This window comes from Carcharodon carcharias, chromosome 32, assembly GCF_017639515.1.
Source record: "Carcharodon carcharias isolate sCarCar2 chromosome 32, sCarCar2.pri, whole genome shotgun sequence".
NCBI classification, from domain to species: domain Eukaryota; kingdom Metazoa; phylum Chordata; class Chondrichthyes; order Lamniformes; family Lamnidae; genus Carcharodon; species Carcharodon carcharias.
In genome coordinates, this window is record NC_054498.1 from 22,372,574 (window position 1) to 22,391,776 (window position 19,203).

At 43.4% G+C, this 19,203-nt stretch overlaps 1 protein-coding gene across 5 annotated transcripts in view; it reads right to left on the reverse strand.

Annotated features, from left to right (window-relative positions):
* The window catches only part of LOC121272004 (zinc finger protein 609-like), a 194,825-nt gene that overhangs the window by 134,671 nt on the left and 40,951 nt on the right, over window positions 1-19,203 (reverse strand). The window lies entirely within an intron of this gene.

The window sequence follows — 19,203 nt, forward strand, 5'->3', positions numbered from 1 at the left end:
TTGTCTCCGTGTGTGTCCCTGGGAACAGCCCGTAGAGCACAGAGTCCAGTGTCACCCCACCTGCAAGTTCCCCTCCATGCCACACACAATCCAGACTTGGAACTATATCACTGTTGCTGGGTCAAAATCCTGGAACTCCCTTCCTAATAGCTATGTGGGTGTACCTACACCACATGAACCGCAAGAAGGCAACTCACCACCACCTTTTCAGGGCAATTAGAGATGAGCAATAAATGTTGGCTTTGCCAGCAATGTTCACATCCCAAGGATGAATATAAAAGTGTCAATAAAGCTAATTTCCATAAATTAGGGGAGTCTGGACACTCCCCCTTTTTTTACAGCACTAGCTAGGTAAGACAAGTTTAAATATCCAAGGTGAATCTTGGTGAGTAAAATGGATAGGGTAGCAGGCAGTTGAGGTGGCCAGGTAGGTCGTGGGAGAGTTGGGTCAGAAGGGGTAGTTTTGGGAGCTAGTCAGGTCAAGTCGGGGGAGTGGGGAGGTGTGGAGTTCAGAGGCATCTGGGTGTCCTAGTGCATGAATCACAAAAGGCTAGTATGCAGGTACAGCAAGTAATTAGGAAAGCTAATAGAATGTTATTGTTTATTGCAAGGGGAATTGAATACCAAAGTAGAGAGATTATCTCCAGTTGTACAGGACACAGGTGAGATCACATCTGTAAGCCTGTGTGCAGTATTGGTCTCCTTATTTAGGGAAGGATTAGAAGCAGTTCAGAGAAGGTTTACTAAACTAATACCAGGAATGGGCGGCTTGTCTTATGAGGAAAGGCTGGGCAGACTAGGCTGTACCTGCTGGAGTTATGAAGGGCAAGAGGCGTCTTAATTGAAACATATAAGATCCTGAGGGGTCTTAACAGGTTGGATGTGAAGCGGATGTTTCCTCTTGTGGGAGAATCTAGAATTAGGGGTCACTGTTTAAAATAAGGGGTCACTCATTTATAACAGAAATGAAAAAAAGTTTTTTCTCTCAGAGGGTTGAGTGTCTTTGGAACTCTCTCCACAAAAGGCAGTGGAACAGCGCCTTTGAATGTTTTCAAGGCAGAGCTAGATAGACTCTTGATAAACAAGGGGATGGAAGGTTAGAGGGTGTAGGCGGGAGATTACCGTCAGATCAGCCATGATCTTATCGAGCGGCAGAGCAGGTTTGAAGGGCCAAGTGGCCTATTCCTGTTCCTAGTTTCGCATGTTCGTAAGAGTCATCTGGTGGCGGGTTGTAGTCAGGACTGGTCAGGGGCTGGAGAGGGGTGTATGGGTCAGTGTGAATGATTGGGTTGGGGGGAGGGGGTGGGTTTCATGTCAGTTCAGTAGTTACCCAGGAGTTAGGCTATAACATTTCTTGGATAACTATTCAGCAAGTACCATGGAACTGTCCAGAGTCACTGACTCTAGGTCAGAGTCGTAGATTTTTGTGGGGGGGTCCCAGGGAGCAGGGAATTGCCAGTCAGATGTTCAAACTTCCAAGCAATTGCCACGAAGGTCAGCAAGTCAGGACTTTCATGGAGTATTGACGCACATCTTGGGTCATACGTGTGGCCTCCGACGATCCAGAAATCAGAAGATCTGGACCTTTGTCTCTAATTCAAAACTTACCCCTGGGCAGAAGTTCTGCAGCTCCACCTCTCAAAGCTAACCACAGGACTAGGCTCTCATTAACCCCCAAACCAAACTCTTCAGGAGAATCTCCACCTAGCCATCAGCAAAAACTTTCCACTCTACCAACCTGCTGCCACTTTCTCAAAGCAAATAAAGGTAGTGAATTAAAGGTATTTTTGCCATGGTCAACATCCATGCAGCAAATCAGGAAAAATAATCACTTTCTCAACTGAACAATGTAAAAGATTGTGCCCAAGAACTACCAAGACACCCAGTGGGAAAGAAAACAATATTCTTGACTGATTCATAAAATCCCAATACAAGAGTCTTCTCCTCGCACTGTGACAATACAATGCCATAGTCATTGATGTGTAATTGACTTGGGAGCATTGGGACTTGATGGGTGCTGCCTCGTGTCACAGTGGGAGAAGGGAAAGGGAGGTGGTGAGGGGGTTCAGAGTCTTAGAAAGCACATTGGATGGAGCTCATCACTAAACACCATGTACATAGTGCAAGGATTCAAGTTTGGACACTTTTGAGTAGCACAAAAATAAGTCGTAAATACAGATACAGTGTCTCAAATCCAGCTGTCCAAAAACAAGAGTTGTCTGAAAACCAGACATTTTTATGTTTCATTCATCAGTTTTAACTGAGCAAAACTTTAATATATCCCATCCGCACAATGTGGCTGGGCACTGCATTGGCACAGTGTGGCTGCAGACTAGTTATCGGCTTCTTCGCTTCGTTCTATCGCATGCTCCAAGTGACTGTTGACCCCATTTGACATGGCTTGACCCCAACTGCCTACCGCCTGAACCATCCAACCCGAAATCCAGCAACACCCGAAATCCGGCATGGCCTCAGTCCCGAGGTTTCTGGATTTGAGGTATGCATACATGAAGCCACTTATATAAGTCATGAAATCGTGCCACTGACATTCCTAAATGCAAAATAAGTTTTTGGGTATAAGGTTGGGCCAAGTTTTCTTGGAAAAATAACAGCAAGTTCACAACATACACTATTATTACTGTGCAAAGAGGCTGAAAAGTTCACAACATACACCATTATTACTGTGCAAAGAGGCTGGCAAGTTCACGACATACACCATTATTACTGTGCAAAGAGGCCGCAAGTTCATGACATACACCATTATTACTGTGCAAAGAGGCTGGCAAGTTCACGACATACACCATTATTACTGTGTAAAGAGGCCGCAAGTTCACGACATACACCATTATTACTGTGTAAAGAGGCCGCAAGTTCACGACATACACCATTATTACTGTGCAAAGAGGCCGCAAGTTCACGACATACACCATTATTATTGTGCAAAGAAGCTGGCAAGTTCAGGTTAAGAAAAGAGATGGTGTGCGTTGTCAAACTTCAGAACTTGCTGGTTGACTTGGGCCATTCCAACACTTGCCTCACCATTATTTTTAGGACCTTGCTAGATTTGTATGTTAATTGCCCATTAAACTCACCACAGAAAGGTCGAGCTCATACTTGACAGCACAAGTATCTTTTAACAACATAGTTGTTAATATTATGGCAATCAACCTTTCTGGACCAGAAATCAGGTCACATTCCTGCATGGACTAAGTTTCTCAAGATTAGAAAAATTAAAAATTTTATAAATTTTTTCCTACTGTTACCAGCTATTACAGAAACTCTGGCAATTGGGGGCTACAATATCTTAATCCTTCCACTCAGCCTCTAATAGTTTTCTTTGCAGAACTTCCAGTTGCCTTCAGCAAACATTTCTCCCATTAGGGGACGTGCTGAATTATTTAGATCGCAGACAGCAATTCAAGGTCAGACACACTGCTGACAGAACTGGTCACCTGTGCAACAGCACAACCAGGACTGTCACAACAGCTCCACTCATCCATTTCGTTCACTAACACTGAGGGATTATTAACAGCTATAGGCACAAGGCCAGTCATGCTGCCAAAGGGTTAAACAGCAATGAAGCATGCCATCAGGGGCAAAGCAGCATAGTTGAAACCATTTTTAACAATTAGCTCACATGGTTGTGACAAAAGTAAAAGCCCATGGGATACAGGGGAATGTGGTGAGTTTGATTCAAAATTGGCTCAGCCACAAGAAACAAAGGGTAATAGTTGATGGATGCTTTTGTGAATGGAAAACCGTTTCCAGTGGTGTTCCACAGGGCTCAGTGAATTTAATAAGAGAAAATATTCACTTTACAGAGCACTTGCATCATCCAAATATGCGCTGTTCTCATCGTTTAGCTCATCAACAAATGCTCTTTGAGTTATTGAAGGGACTCATTTATGAAATCTTGAAAACGGAAAAATGAGTAAATTTTTCAGTGAAAAATAAAAGCTGCCGTGTTTTTACCTGGGAATATTGTGTGTACACAAGTAACAAAAGGAATTTCTACGAACAATGATCAAGTGGGAAGCAGGATGACAAAAGGTACCTGCAATATTAATACCCCCTCTCACAATGTTTCTTCACATCTCTGATCAAAGTATCCGGTCAACTGGTGCAGGTTCAGCCACTGATGATATGACCAGAGGAGAATGCCTCAGGCGTAATTATAGTGAGTTCAAATCCCACTATGTGCCAGGATCTCATTTCCTTTGCACTGGGTGCTCACATCAACACTTATAACTAAATCCACCTCAATTACACTGAAGTTGGGTTGAAGGACTGATTGACCTGTCTGCCCTGAGACCACACTTGCTGCAGAGTTTGGAGTTCAACATTGCCTTCTGTGTTATTCAAGCTCCAGGTATTCTACTCACTCTCGAATGCTTGTCCCAGGCTCTGATCACATCCTATTCAGTGACTGAGATGTCATTCCGAGGAGTCAATTCTACAACAAGTGGTCGGGTGTATTCCTGGAGTTTCATCATATTAGCATCCACCCTGCTCCCACACACTATTTATTTTACCAATAAGATACTTGAAATGTAGGTTGGAAGAATCTAGAACTAGGAGTCACAGTTTAAAAATAAGGGGCTGCTCATTTAAGCCAGAGATGAGAAATTTTCTCGCTCAGGAGGGTTGTGTCTTTGAAACTCTCTTCCTTAAAAGGTGATGGAAGCAGAGCCTTTGAATATTTTTAAGGCAGAGCTAGATAGATTTTTAATTATCAAGCCTTTGAAAGGGCTGAAAGGTTATTGGGGGTAAGCAGGAATGCGGAGTTGAGGTTACATTGAGATCATCCTTGATCTAACTGAATGGCAGAGCAGGCTCAAGGGGCCAAGTAGCCTATTCCTGCTCCTAATCCGTATGTATGCTCATATAATTTTGAAGTTAGCTTCTGAAACACAAGATGGGTTCAAATCCCACCAAGGCAATTGGTGGAAGTCAAGTTCAATAAAAAAAATGAGGAATTGAAAGTTAGTCTCGGCAATAGTGACCATGAAACTATCATTGATTGTTGTAAAAACTCATCTGGTTCACTAATGCCCTTCAGGGAAGAAAATCTGCCATCCTTACTTAGTCTGGCCTACATATGACTCCAGATCCAGAGTAAGGTAGACAGGATAATTGTTTTATTGAAAAATGTGGCTCACTTTAACTGCTCTCTGAAATGGCCTAGCAAGGGTAATTAGGGATACTCAACAATTGCTGGCCTTGCCAGCAATGCCCAAATCTCAGAAAAGAATAAAAACTAAGGTGATTATGTTGCTGTGATTTTCTATGTAATTCTATGCAAACTGCAGAAGGGAACAGACCCTTTGCTTTCCGACTAAATTCATCTCAACTGTTAGTGAGATAACCTTTTGCTGTCACCAACACCCCCCCCCCACCCCCCACCCTTTGCAACATTTAAAAAAATAACTAATGAATTAAAGAGTTCAATGAAAATGAAGAGAGAGTTAGGTGTAACGCCCCCATGAAGCTCCTCTTGTCACAATGCTTTGGCGATGAATCTTGGAGACGCCAGGGCATTCCCCACAAGGTTGGCAAGCCTACCAGGCAATCTAAAAATCTGAAAGTGCTGGAAAAACATAGCAGGTCCATACCCTTCTTTGAAGAAGTCGTATTGCATTCGAAACGTTAACTGTTTCTCTCTCCACAGATGAGTCCAGACCTGCTGAGTTTTTCCAGCATTTTGTTTTTATTGCAGATCTCGAGCATACAAAGTGTTTTGCGTTAACCTCAAAATCTGATTGGCTGTCACTCAAGAAATTTCTGTCCCTCATGATGGTAAATAACACGCCACAGACAGCACTGCAGGAATTCAGAAGAAATCCTAGCTGCACAGAGAGTAACCCTGTCATTGAGTGACGCAGTGCAGTAATCTTAAGTGTGTCACCTTCCTCTCCATCATTAATCTTACGTAAGGAAGGATATTGCCTTAGAGGGAGTGCAGCGAAGGTTCATTAAGACTGATTCCTGGCATAAAGGGATTGGCCTATGAGGAGATTTAGTAGACCAGGACGACTATGCTCCCTAGAATCTCATTGAGACAAATAAAATTCTGAAGGGGCTTGCTTGATAAGGTTGATGTTGTGAGGGAGCTTCCCCTGGCTGGAGGGTCACATTCTCAGAATATAAAGTATTGGCCATTTAGGACTGACATGAGGAAAAACAGAAATAATAACAAAAAAAGCTGGAAAAACTCAAGGTCAGGCTGTATCTGTGGAGAGAAACAGAGTTAATGTTTCAGGTCGATGACCAGCTCTGAAGAAAGATAGAAATGTAAAGAGTTTTTAAAGCCAGTGAAAGGGGGGAGGGGATAGGAAGAACAAAGGAGAAACTGTGTGATAGGGTGGAGGGCAGCAGGGATTAAATAACAAAAGATTTCATGATGCAACAGCTGAAGAGAGTGGTAATTGATATAGTAAAGAAACAAAGGTTGTGTCCAAATGAGACATGAATTGCTACATAAAAACCATCTCAATGCAACATGAAGGGATTAAAAAAAGAACAAGCTAAGACCGGGCAAAACAAAAAAAGAGGAAAAAAAACAGAACAAGATGGAGGTAGAGGTTATGACCCCAAGTTGTTGAACTCAATGTTGAGCCCTGAAGGCTGTAAGAGGGGTAAGTCGGAAGATAAGGTGCTGCTCCTCAAGCTCGCATTGAGATTCACTGGAGTGCTTTGCAGGCCACAGACAAAAAAGTCAGAGTGGGAGCAAAGTGAGGAATTAAAATGGTAAGCGACCAGAAGCTCGGGGTCGTGCCTGCAGACTGAATGAAGGTGTTCTGCAAAGCAGTCACCCATTCTGCGTTTGGTCTCCTCAGTGTAGAGGGGACCACAGCGTAAACAGTGAGTTCAATAGACTAAATTGAAAGGTGTACAAGTGAATCACTGTTTCACTTGGAAGGAGTGTTTGGGGCTTTGGATAGTGATAAGAGAGGAGATGAAACAACAGGCGTTGCATCTCCTATGTTTGCATGGAAGGTGCCATAGGGAAGGGAGGGGGGGATAGTGCTGACTGAAGGGTGGACTAGGGTGTCATGGAGGGTCCCTACGGAATGCTGAAAGGGAAGGCAGAGGAAGATATGTTTGGCTGATCTATGGAATCGGAGGCTGCTGGGGTAGAAGGTGAGGACAAGGGGAACACTAACATGGTTCTGGGAAGGAGCAGAAGTGGTGAGAGCAGAGGTGTGTGAAATGAATTGGACACGTTAGAGGGCCCTGTCAACCATGCTAGGTGGGAATCCTCGCTTGAGGAAAAAGGAAGACATGTCAGAAGCTCTGGTGTGGAGGTTACATCATCAGAACAGATGTGAAGGAGATGGAGAAGCTGGGTGAATGGAATGGAGTCCTTACAAGAAGCAAAGTGAGAGAAAAAACTGTGGATGCTCAGTCATTAAGTGTGGTCAAGTCAGAAATTGACAGATTGTTGCATACTAAGACAGTCAAGGGATATGGGGATAATGTGGGAAGGTGGAGTTCAGACAAGTCAGCCATGATCTAATTGAATAGCTGAATAGGTATGAAGGGCCAAAGTGAACCTACACCTGGTCCTATTACTTACATTCTCATGAATGCAATTGCCTCATATTTTCAATTCCTACAACTTATATCCAACCATCTCTAGTAATGTCAGGTTTTTCCAAAAGACAGAGTGATCTTGCAGGGTCAAATGTTAGGAACAGGGCACCCAGAATATTTTTACTGACCCCAAACCACCAGCAGGTTTGTAAGCCATGCTCAACATAAACCTGGATTGAGCGTACAAGTTGGCTCCATTTCTGGCTTAACCAATGAAATTTCACCAACTGGGATGTGTAACTAAAACTGATGAAAATCAATAAGCACTTTGACAAAAATGAATGAAATGATCTGCATCAATAATTAAAAAGACAAAAAGCTCCACCCAGGGAAAACATATCAGCCAGAAAATAGTGCCAGATGAAAAGAAAAACTGCAGAGGGCCCTTCGAAACCAGTGCTGAGTTAGTCAAATCTCAACTGCGAGGTACTGGCTGCCGTAATAACGTAGGAAACGGCCAGAATTCCAACTCCTGATGGTGGCCCCTGCTAGAAAGGCAGGCTGTGTTTGTGAATGTTACGGGAGGGCAGAATTGAATTCATCTTTCCCTCGCTCATCATACAGGTTTACACACGGAGGAATGGACAACTGCGCCAGGCACCAGAGAGCCTCTATCCAGCTCTACTTGTCCCACCACCCCCCTTAAACTAGCTTATATTTCACCTCTCTTCTATTTTTACTTAGTTCTGTTGAAGGGTCAATCGGACTCGAAATGTTAACTGTGTTCCTCTCTGCAGATGCTGCCAGACCTGCTGAGTTTTTCCAGATATTTTTGTTTTTGTTACCAGAGAGCCACTGGCACCTGCAAAACAAGATTCACCACAGAGGGCAAAAAGAAAGTGGAGAATCTCGAGTGGAATCTGGATGAGATACAAATGACCGAGCACCCTCAGGAAAATGTACAAGGCAGAAAGCTTTTGAAGTGGAAGAAGACTAAAGAGAGCTTGGACGTGCAAAAATCTATAGAAGTCACGCCTGCTGCTCTCTGGTCAGATTGGCTCTGCAACATCCTTACTGGTCTGAGCTGAACATTCTTGACTCCGCCCTAGAGAAACTAGTTACTGATCAAAAAAATATAGTTGAATAAAAAGGTGAACAAAAGCTTTTCATTTAGCATTTTAATCCTTGGTGGGATTCTCAAACAGGCAGCACTTCAACATGGCAGGATAGTGGAGACTCTGGTAGGAATGGGCCAATTCCTGTTTCTCACTCATGGTTTCAAGGATTCTACTTTTAGCAATAGTTGTCGTGGAAGGAATGTTGGCTCAGATACCAGGAAAACTCTCCTGGCAGAGAGGGCCTCAGATTAACATCTTTTCCAAAAGATAACACCACCCAATAATGCATCATTACTTTCATAACTCATAGGTATGTCAGCCTAAATCAGGTGAAGCTCTAGAGTGGAGTGTGATCTGACTCGGAGGCAAGAAAATAGGAATGGTCTGTCTGACTCTGTGTACATACAACCTTCAAACTGGAGTCAGGTCTGGTTCTGTGAATAGTGAGATACAGCATTCAAACTGGAGGGTAGTGAGGTACAGCGGTCAAACTGGAGTCAATCCGGTTCCGTGGTTAGTGAGGTATATCCTTGAAACCGGAGTTAGTCCAATTCTGTGGATAGTGAGGTACATCATTCAAACTGGAGTCAGTCCAGCTCTGTGAATAGTGAGGTGCAGAGTTCAAACTGGATTCAGTCCGGTTCTGTGGGTAGTGAGGTACAGTGGTCAAACTGGAGTAAGTCTGGTTCTAAGAAGGGCTGGAGTGGTTTGTGGACACAATATCATAATTTAATCCAATAAGTTTTGGTTTTAAGGTTATTGAAAATGATAAATAAATTAACCTAATAAAGATTTAGATCTTTCCAGATTACCCTGAGACTTTATGAACTATAGAATGCATCATACCTAAGGTTCCAAAATCCCAGATCGGAGACTTCATTAAAAACCCATGATCGGTGAGTATCAAGAGTAAGAGTTGGAATAGGAACAGGCTAGAGGGAAGCAACAGGTAGGTTTTTAATGGGTTAAGGATGGTCATTTGTGTGGACTATAATTTAACAGTAGGCAGTAAAGTGAGTGCAAGGATCTAATATGGGCAAATGCAAAGCAAACAGGGTTCTAGATAACAGCACCTCATCAGTTCTTTCAAACCGTCAGGCAGTCTAGTCAGGTTCTTTCTGGAATACTAAATGCAAATTCCGGTCAGAGCTAGAGGGCTGGTGAAGAAAAAGTTTAGGGATCAAGAGACTGCTTTGCAAAGAGGGCAGCCACAGGAAACGGGGCTGATGTCTGGACATCGGACTCATTTAAAAACCAGCTGGATGCTGTGAACTATATTAGGGTCAGTACAATATATGATTGAGAGACCACCAGCTCTACACCTCAATAAAAGACTCAGATTCATAGATGTTTACAGTACAAAAGGAGGCCATTCGGCCCATCATATCCATGCCAGTCAACAAAGATCTGACTACACTAATCCCATTTTCCAACGCTTTGCCCACAGCCCTGTAGCTGATGGCAACGCAAGTGAATATCTAAATACTTCTTAAATGTTACAAGAGTTTCTGACTCAACCACCCTTTCAGGCAGTGAGTTCCAGACTCCCACCACCCTCTGGATGAAAACATTTCTCCTCAACTACCCTCTTAGCCTTTTACCTCTTACCTACAGTGCCTTTGGTCCATGCCACATAGATAATAACACCTTCTCAACAAGTCACTCAGTTGTAAAAGCAATTATTATAGAATTAACACATCACGGGTAACTAGGAACTGGGCACAAATGCAGCTTACCCAGTATCACCCATACTCTAAATGAAAAAAATGGACTAAAGGGTCTTCTGCATTGAAATCAATCTTGTGACATGCAATAGAGATTGATTTTAGCTTTTTAGTGAACTGATTTCCAAAATAGACCAGAAAATAATTCACAGCTCAAGACATTAATGGAGCAGCAGAAGAAAAAAGCAACAAAATATAAGTATTACCGAGCAAGTGACCCACTCATGATAATAATCTCCACACTTAATGCAAGTGTCAGCCAAGTATTTCCATTTTTCACAGGCAGTTTCTTCAAATGTCTGCAGCTGCAACTCCATCTATGTGCTGCTAAAACTCCAAATTTGTGAGGGGAGGGGTGCAGGAGATAGAAATCCAACAGGTTAAAAGTTTAATTCCACAGAGCTGGTGATAAGGGAGCAGAGAATGTTTGATTTGATTGGCTGGCAGTCACAGCCGAGGAGACAATAAACACAGAGAGTACGTGTCTGCAATCAGGGAAACCAGAGATTTCTGCTGACAGTCATCAACAATCAGGAGGGAAGAGATTTTGGAAGGGGTGGGGCAGGCATGAAAATAATGAATTTTAGAGAGGATGTTACATCTTCCTCTATTTTAGGATTCTGTTCCCCTCACCACCCTCTGTGATACTCATCATCAGACCCTGGAGGGCAGGCAAGAACCCACTTCCTGTCCTTGTATTTTGCTGTTTCACAGCAACATTCCCAAATGAGTGTCAGCAGGTCTCCTACCACCCACACCGGCTACAACCCTCCTTCCCCTCCCCCGACTCATCCTTCAGGGTAATGTGCAGAGAAACAGACACCCAGAGGGGAAAGGGCTGGCACCATCCCGACAACAGTACAAGCCACAGTGGCTTTTACAGAGCACACAGAACATTAAACCTGCCCAGTGAATTGCTACTATATCTAAGATATTCCAGAGTTAGCAGTGTCAGTTCCACCTTCCACATTTATAGACAGATATCCACAATAAACGGATTAGACCGACTGCAAGTGCTAGGATGTAGGTCAAAGCAAAGCGACTAACTGATCCCTGGCAAACACTTTTAACTCACCTCATGCCCCAGAGATTATGAGGGTGCAGCAATCCCAAGAATAAACAGATCAAGCTGTCTGAAGTGCGGGGCTAAAGTCAGCGGGTTAATTCCATTTGAGAAGCAAGAACCATGTGAAAAGTCAGATTGTAACGCACAGCACAGACCCAAACTTGTCATTCAATTATCTCTCTGCAGATTATACAAACAAACTGCATTACTACTGGTGCCAGGAACCACAACATCATTCCCATTTCCCAATATTTCTCTCATGGGGCTCAGGTTCCTTCTCAGAATCTTGCTTCCCGGGTCACAAGGAGGTGGGGGACTGCCAATCCCTACACTGACCAAGCAACTATCACTGGTCAATGTCAATTAGATCACATTTCTTTGGGTCTATCTCCACATAAAGCAGCTGTAACTTCACTGTTGTTATTTAAAGAGATACAGCCCTGCTAATGGAATCAGCAGTCAGTGGGGGAGCCAGAAACAATCCATCAATGCCTAGAGTAAACAGTGCTCTGGCAGCACACAGGCCAGAGTTCACGGCCTGGTGCTGTCTGGTTTACGGTCTAGTGGTCTCCACAGTGTAATTCCTAATTCAAAAACATCCAGTCCCCGGGTAGCTTTCTCTCTCTCTATTTTCACAGGAGGATTTGTGCCTATGAACGGCCCTTCAGCCAACTGTGATCTATTTCTGAGAGCATCTGAGAGAAAGAGCATTTTCCCCTCAACCATCCAATCACTCCACCCCGTCTCTACAATGAGCAGCCACTTCACCAGATAATGAGGTTGAACAGGACAAACGTCCAATCATGCCACGCAGGAAGCAATGTCCAGGCTGTTAATTTAGCACTCAGCTCACTTGGCCCTTGCCCTGTTTAACACAGAGAAAGGGACATTGAGTTTGTGCTTGGAGCTGCCAGATGCAATAACAGCCTGGTTAAATCGCAAGATGCTTAAAAGGTTCAACAAGTTGGTGAAAGCAGCTGGCCACAAGCACCCAGGCTGAGGAACCTTCCACACACACTTCAGTCTCACACACACGCATTTCTTGCATACGAATGATAAAGTTATATTTTTTAAACCACTCATTTTTTCAGCTGGTTCCTGCAGAATGGTCAGGGTGTGGTGTTAAAAGTAACTGTGGTCCTTGGAAAGATCAAGAATGAACCATGCCAATGACAGTCCCAGGTATATTACACTTTATACATACCAAAAAATATTTCAGTTCTCTAGCCTGGTATAAACAGACATTTTTTTGTGCTGTTCTATGTGATGAATAGAAGAAAGTTATCAGGAGAGAATCGCGAGAGACAGCAGACAAACATAAAGCCATTCTTTTATTGCAGTTATAGAGACCATATTGCTATAGTGACCTATTTGCCTGTCCACATGGTGTGTAGAGGTGTCCATAATATCCCATAAATTCACAGCCATTCCAAATAAAAGCTACAAAAGCTGCGCTGCAAATATTGAGCCTGAATCAGGCCCTGTATCCACAGTCTGAAGCCAGAGCTGCTCCCAACAACTAGAACGACAAAGGGAATGAGATCAACAGAAAAACTCAGCAGTGAGGGCAAGTCAAGGCTGGGGGGGGAGAAGGGGGGAAAAAAAATGATCAGCACAAAGTAAATCCTTCCTCGAGTGAACTGATCTGTGAAGTGAAATTTAAAGGGTTCTGGGGAGTAAGGTGAGTACTGATGGGCCTTCTGTGTTATTGGACTCAATGAATCAGGCTGATCAGCTACAGCAGATCTCCACATTCAGCAAAGCCATTTTCTGCATTCAAACCACAATCTGCACTAAAATATCACAGGTGTTTCAACAAAGCCATTTTCTACATTCAAACCACAGTCTGCACTAAAATATCACAGGTGTTAATACTTGGACATGCAGCCTGCAACCTGCTGAGGTACAGCCCATTATCAAGCTGAAGATCACCAGTTCAAAATAAACCCCATGCAGGCATTTCAGCTCCTTCTCCTCAGCCTAGTACTGTAATCAGGTTACCTAACACTGTCTGCACACTTCCTCCAACACCCTGCTGGCTGTATAAACAGGATTAGTGCAGAGCATGTGATCCAAGAGGAGAAACACACACTTGCCATTGAATCTTTTGAATTACTGCTGCTCACAAGCATTCCAGTTCTGTCACTTCTCCAGTGCACATTCCACGTACTACACTACATGAAGTGAGACAAGCAACTTTAAGGTGATTTGCAGCGCAGGTCTAGCTTTGGGGATCTGGTACTGTACTGGACTCCCCATCAGCACTCCCCCACCCTGATGCTACTGCTGGGTAACTAGGAAGCTGCTAGATCCCAATCCTCTCCTCACCTGGCCCATCTCCAGTAGAGATTGCTAGACAGCAAGCAGGAATAAGAACTGGTCGCTTTATTTCTTTGACAGCCCAAGGAACATGCAGCCAGCCCTGCCCATAAGCAACAATTACCAACTGCAGACAAGAGTTAGTTAACTCTTAAACACCTGAGTAGTTGGTGAAAACACTGTCAGAGGAATGGAAACTACTTGTCTCAGAGTTGTTGCTTCGAGCTGATTTTCCAAACGAGGATGTCAGTGAAATACACCGTGTCTCAGACGCCAATTTTTCCACAGAAGCAACACTGGACTCTAATTCCATCCATGTGTCTTTTGAGAACTTGTAAATACGGAGGCTCAGTTCCATTGAACTCAAACACTGTAGCATCCATGCCTTTCCCGTCACTCAACCACCAACACTTGCATATCATACCCTTCACAGGAACCCAACTCCACTCCTCATCAATGTGACTGTCTCTCTCTACAAACCATTCTTCAGATTTTAGATCCCTAGACAGTAACATGAATGTGGCATTCCATTATTCATCTCACAATGTCCATCATTTTGAAGGGTCTGCGTTACTCATTGAGGGGTCTGAATCATTCAGATTCTCTTCACTATGTCCTTGGCATAAAGAGTCTGTGTCAGTCACACATTCCTCACTGCGCCAAATAGGTAACCAAATACTTACTCCAAAAATCTGCTCTGGGGTCAGTAAACATGTAGAGGGGCTAATGGCTAAACTAGGTCTGGGTGTGGGAGATTGAAAGCTTTGAGCTTAACCAACACACAAAGATTCAAGTGCCTGCAGGTTTGCCTTTGGGTGATCAACATAAAGCAGTTGTAGACAGTCTCTTATGTTTGATGAAGGGGTTGGGGGGGAATAAAAAATCAGCTCCGCTCTCAGTTTTGTTTCATCTGCTCCAGGGAAGCCCAATCACAAAACAGGCCAGCAGTTTGGTAGCAAATGAGACTGCTGGTCCTGGTCAGGCGAGCACACAAGCTCATGGGGCTCGTGTCCGGGTCCCAAGCTAAATTTGCAACCTTTGACAGAAGACTCGCACAAATAAGGAGGCCCCAGCAAAACCATAACACAGGAAAACTGCTAACAAGCAGTGGATTGGAATATTCCAGCATTTCAAAATACTGTTAAAAGGGATGAGATAGAGTTGGAAGATTTATGCAATAGAAATAGGAAGAAAGGAGCAGCTTACATTTCTATAGCACCTTTCAGAAAATCAAGTTTTACAGTCAATTATGTCGTTTCTACATATTGTCACTGTTGCAATATAGGAAAATGCAGCAGTCAATTAGCACACAGCAAGCTCCCACAAACAACAATGAATAAATGACCAGTTCAACTGCTTTTGTGATGCCAGTTAATGGATTAATGTTGGTCCGGACATCCGGGAAATCACCACTGCTCTTCAACAAAACAGTCCCATGGGATCCATCTGAGATGGAGGAGGAGATGGTAAGCGGGATTTGGTTTAAGGTCTTCAAACAAAAGTTGGACCCTCCAACAATGCAACACTCCCTCAGTATTACACTGGAGTGTCAGCCAAGATTTTGTGCAAGATAAAATTGTAGAGTGGGACTTGGCCCCATGAACTGGCTCACAGGCAATAGTGAGCTCAGGCTGCCTCTTGCCAATGCAGTTCACAAAAGAGATTGGGCAGGTTGGGGGATACAAACGCAAGAGATTGTGGAGGAACCCAGGATCCAAAAACTGTTAAACCGGCTCTGGACAAGTGCCTCAAATGAGTTACGAAGCTAGCTATGGATTCGTCTATAAACAAACAGAATGACAGTGGTAAACCACTTGATGCTGAAAAGATTAGGCTTTAAGTATTCAGCATAGCACTCTTACAAGAAAACTTTGTACCAACATTATGTTCATTTCCTCAGCAATGTCTCCAGGGCCACATTATCCCAGCCCTGAAATCGCAACTGAAATCTTTGGAGCAAGTCCTTGCTCCAAACATCAGCTGTGAAGCTCATGCTTTTTAGTTATAATGGGGGACTTGAATTACTTGTATATAGACTGGGATAGTGGTAGTGTAAGGGCAGTGAGGACAAGCGTTCCTAGATTGTGTTCAGGACAATTTCCTACAGCAGTATGTGTTCAATCCAACAGGAAAGGAGGCACTGCTAGACCTGGTTCTTGGGAATGAGGTGAGCCAAGTAGATTCAGTGACAGTGGAGGAACATTTAGAGGACAGTGATCATTGTATCATAAGGTTTAGGATGACGGTGGAAAATTAATTTGGTCAATCCAGAGTAAGAATAATCAACTGGCAGAGAGCGGACTTCAATGGGGCATGAATGGTGCTGGGCTGGAAGGATTGGAACCAAAGGTTGGCGGGAAAAACAGTAGCTGAACAATGGACTACCTTCAAAAAGGAGATGGCTTGAGCACAAGTCAAGGTACGTTGCCTCAAAAGGGAAGGGTAGGACAAACAAATCCAGAGCTCCCTGGATCACAAAGGAGATATAAATTAAGCTAAAGAAGAAAAAGTGTGCTTACAACAGGTGTCAGGTAGCAAATACAATTGAGAACCAAGCTGAATGCAGAAGGTTCAGAATGGAGAAGCAAAGAGGGATTATGAAAAAAGACTGGCAGCTAACATAAAAGGAAATCCCCAAGTATTCTATAAGCACATCAATAGTAATAGGATGGTAAAAAGGGGAGTGAGGCGAATTAGGGACCAAAAATGGGGTTTGCACATAGAGGAAAGAGGAATTGCTGAGGTATTAAATGAATACTTTATCTACGAGGCAGATGCTGCCCAGGTCATGGTGACAGTCGAAGAAACTCAATCACTAGAAGGGTTTAAAATTGATAAGGACTGGATCAGCTGTCAGTACTTAAGCTGATAAGGCACTAGGACCAGATGAGATGCATCCAAGAATATTGAAGAAAGTGAGAGTGGAAATTGCAGAGGCACTGGCAATTATCTTTCAATATTCCCCGGATTCGGGGAAGGTGCTGGAGGACTGGAGATTTGCAAACATTACGCCCGTGTTCAAAAAAGGATGTAAAGATTTGACCTGTAATTACAGACCAGTCAGTTTAACTTCGGTGCTGGGAAACTTCTAGAAACAATTATTCGGGGTAGAATTATTAGTCACATGGAAAAATGTGGATTGATTCAGAAGAGTCAGAATGGATTTGTTAAAGGAAAATCATGTCTAACCAACTTGCTGGAGTTTTTTGAAGAGGTAACTAAGATGGTTGATGAGGGCAAGGCCGTTGATGTGCGTATGGACTCCCAAAAGGCGTTTGATTCAGTGCCACACAACAGATTTGTGAGGAGTGTTATAGGTCATGGAATAAAAGGGACAGTAGCAACGTGGATACAAAATTGGCTGAGGAATAAGAAACAGAGAGTAATGGTTAATGGGTATTTTTCAGGCTGGAAGAAGATTTGTAGTGGAGTTCCCCAGGGATCCTTGCTTTTCTTGATATATATAAATGGTCTAGATCATAGTGTGCAGGGAACAATTTCAAAGTTTGCAGACGACACAAAATTTGGGAGAATTGTAAACTGAGGATGACAGTGTAGAACTTCAAAAGGACATTGGTGGCGTGGTCAGATAGGTGGCAGATAAAGTTCAATGCGGAGAAGTGAGAGGTGATACATTTTGATACAAACAACATGGAGCGACAGTATAAAATAAAGGATATTATTCTAAAGGGTGTGCAGGAGCAGAGACGCCTGGGTGTAAACGTACATAAGTCATTAAAGGTGGCAGAGCAGGGAGAGAGAGCTGTTTCTAAAGCATAAAGTATCCTAGGCTTCATTAATAGTGGCATAAACAAGAGCAGCAAGGTTATAATGAACTTATATAAGACACTGGTTAGACCTCAGCTGAAGTATTGTGTACAGTTCTGGGCGCCACACTATAGGAAGGATATGAACGCATTGGAGAGAGTGCAGAAGAGGTTTACAGTATGGTTCCAGGGAAGAGACACTTCAGTTATGAGGAAAGATTGGAGGAGTCGGGACTGTTTTCCCTGGAGAAGGCTAAGAGGAGACTTGATAGAAGCTTTCAAAAGCATGAGGAGTCTGGACGGAGTAGATAGGGAGAAACTGTTCCTGCTCGTAAATGGATCGAGAACCAGAGGGCACAGTTTTAAAGTGTTTTGCAAAAGAAGCAAATGCGAGGTGAGAAAAAACATTTTCACACAGCGAGTAGTTAGGATTTGGAAGGCACTGGCTGGAAGTGTGATGGAGGCAGGTTCAACTCAGGCACTGAAGAGAGCATTGGATGATTATTTAAATAAAAACAACATGCAGGGTGATGGGGAAAAGGCAGTGGATTGGCACTAAGTTAAAATGCTCAGAGCCAGTGTAGACACGATGGGCTGAATGGCCTCCTTCTACACCATAACAATTCTGTGATCTTGAGTGAAGTAAATGAGGAAAGGTCCAAACACGAAGCACCTTTTCTCTTCACTCCACAGATGCTGATTGGCCCACCGAATATCTCCAAGCATGTTGGTTTCCAGCACTGGCTATATTTTGTTTGCTGTTCAAACTAAGGGCATGGGGCAAGGCGTAGCATGCAGTGCAATACAATGACACCATGATCAGCAGCATCAGAGAGAAACAATCAGCTTGTTTGTTTCCAATTTAGTTCTATTCAGCAGCACTTTCCATATTAATATTTCAGACCTAGTACTTAGAAGTCACTATTGGGTCAGTTCACCACAGTCAAAGAGGGGATACTCTTTCTTTCAGTCCTAATTACACAACATCAGTCACAGACCAGGCTATCAGAACCATTTGGAGCATTTATACGCCCACAGCAACGAGTCACTGTGGTATAAATCTGACTGATCACATAAACTCATGATCTCAACACTTTAGCCTCTCACTTGAGAAATTGCATGGAGGCAACACTTAAACAACAGCAGACTCCATGCTCCACCAGACCGTGTGAATTAATGAAACCAAACCTCAATCCCCATCGTGATTTCAACATAGTCAACAAGGTGCACATCCTCATTCTGTGAGATCAGGTGGGATTAAGTGTCAACCATTACTATAGCACAGGGAACCAGTCCCCCTGGACTAGGTGAAGTCTAAATGTTTAAAGGGTACTTTGCACCATCAGAACCACTTTTTAAAAAATGTCTAACAGCACACAGCGTCATGAATTCTAACACTCGTTGGTTCATTTCTCCTCTCTCAATTACTTCTCTTTGAGCAACTGATGTTACATGGCCAGGTAAATGGCAGCCTGGTGAAAAGTGCATGCAAGGTGAGTACGCACTACTCAGTTAATGAGTTCCCGGCACTGGTATCACCAACCAACATCCCCAATGAATGCTCCTCACAGTCGCTTTCCCTAATGATGTCACAAGTACACAGACTTAAACAAAAATGTGCCCGTATCAACACAGCAAAAAGCAGCAAGTACAAACGAACGCTGATAATTCTTTAC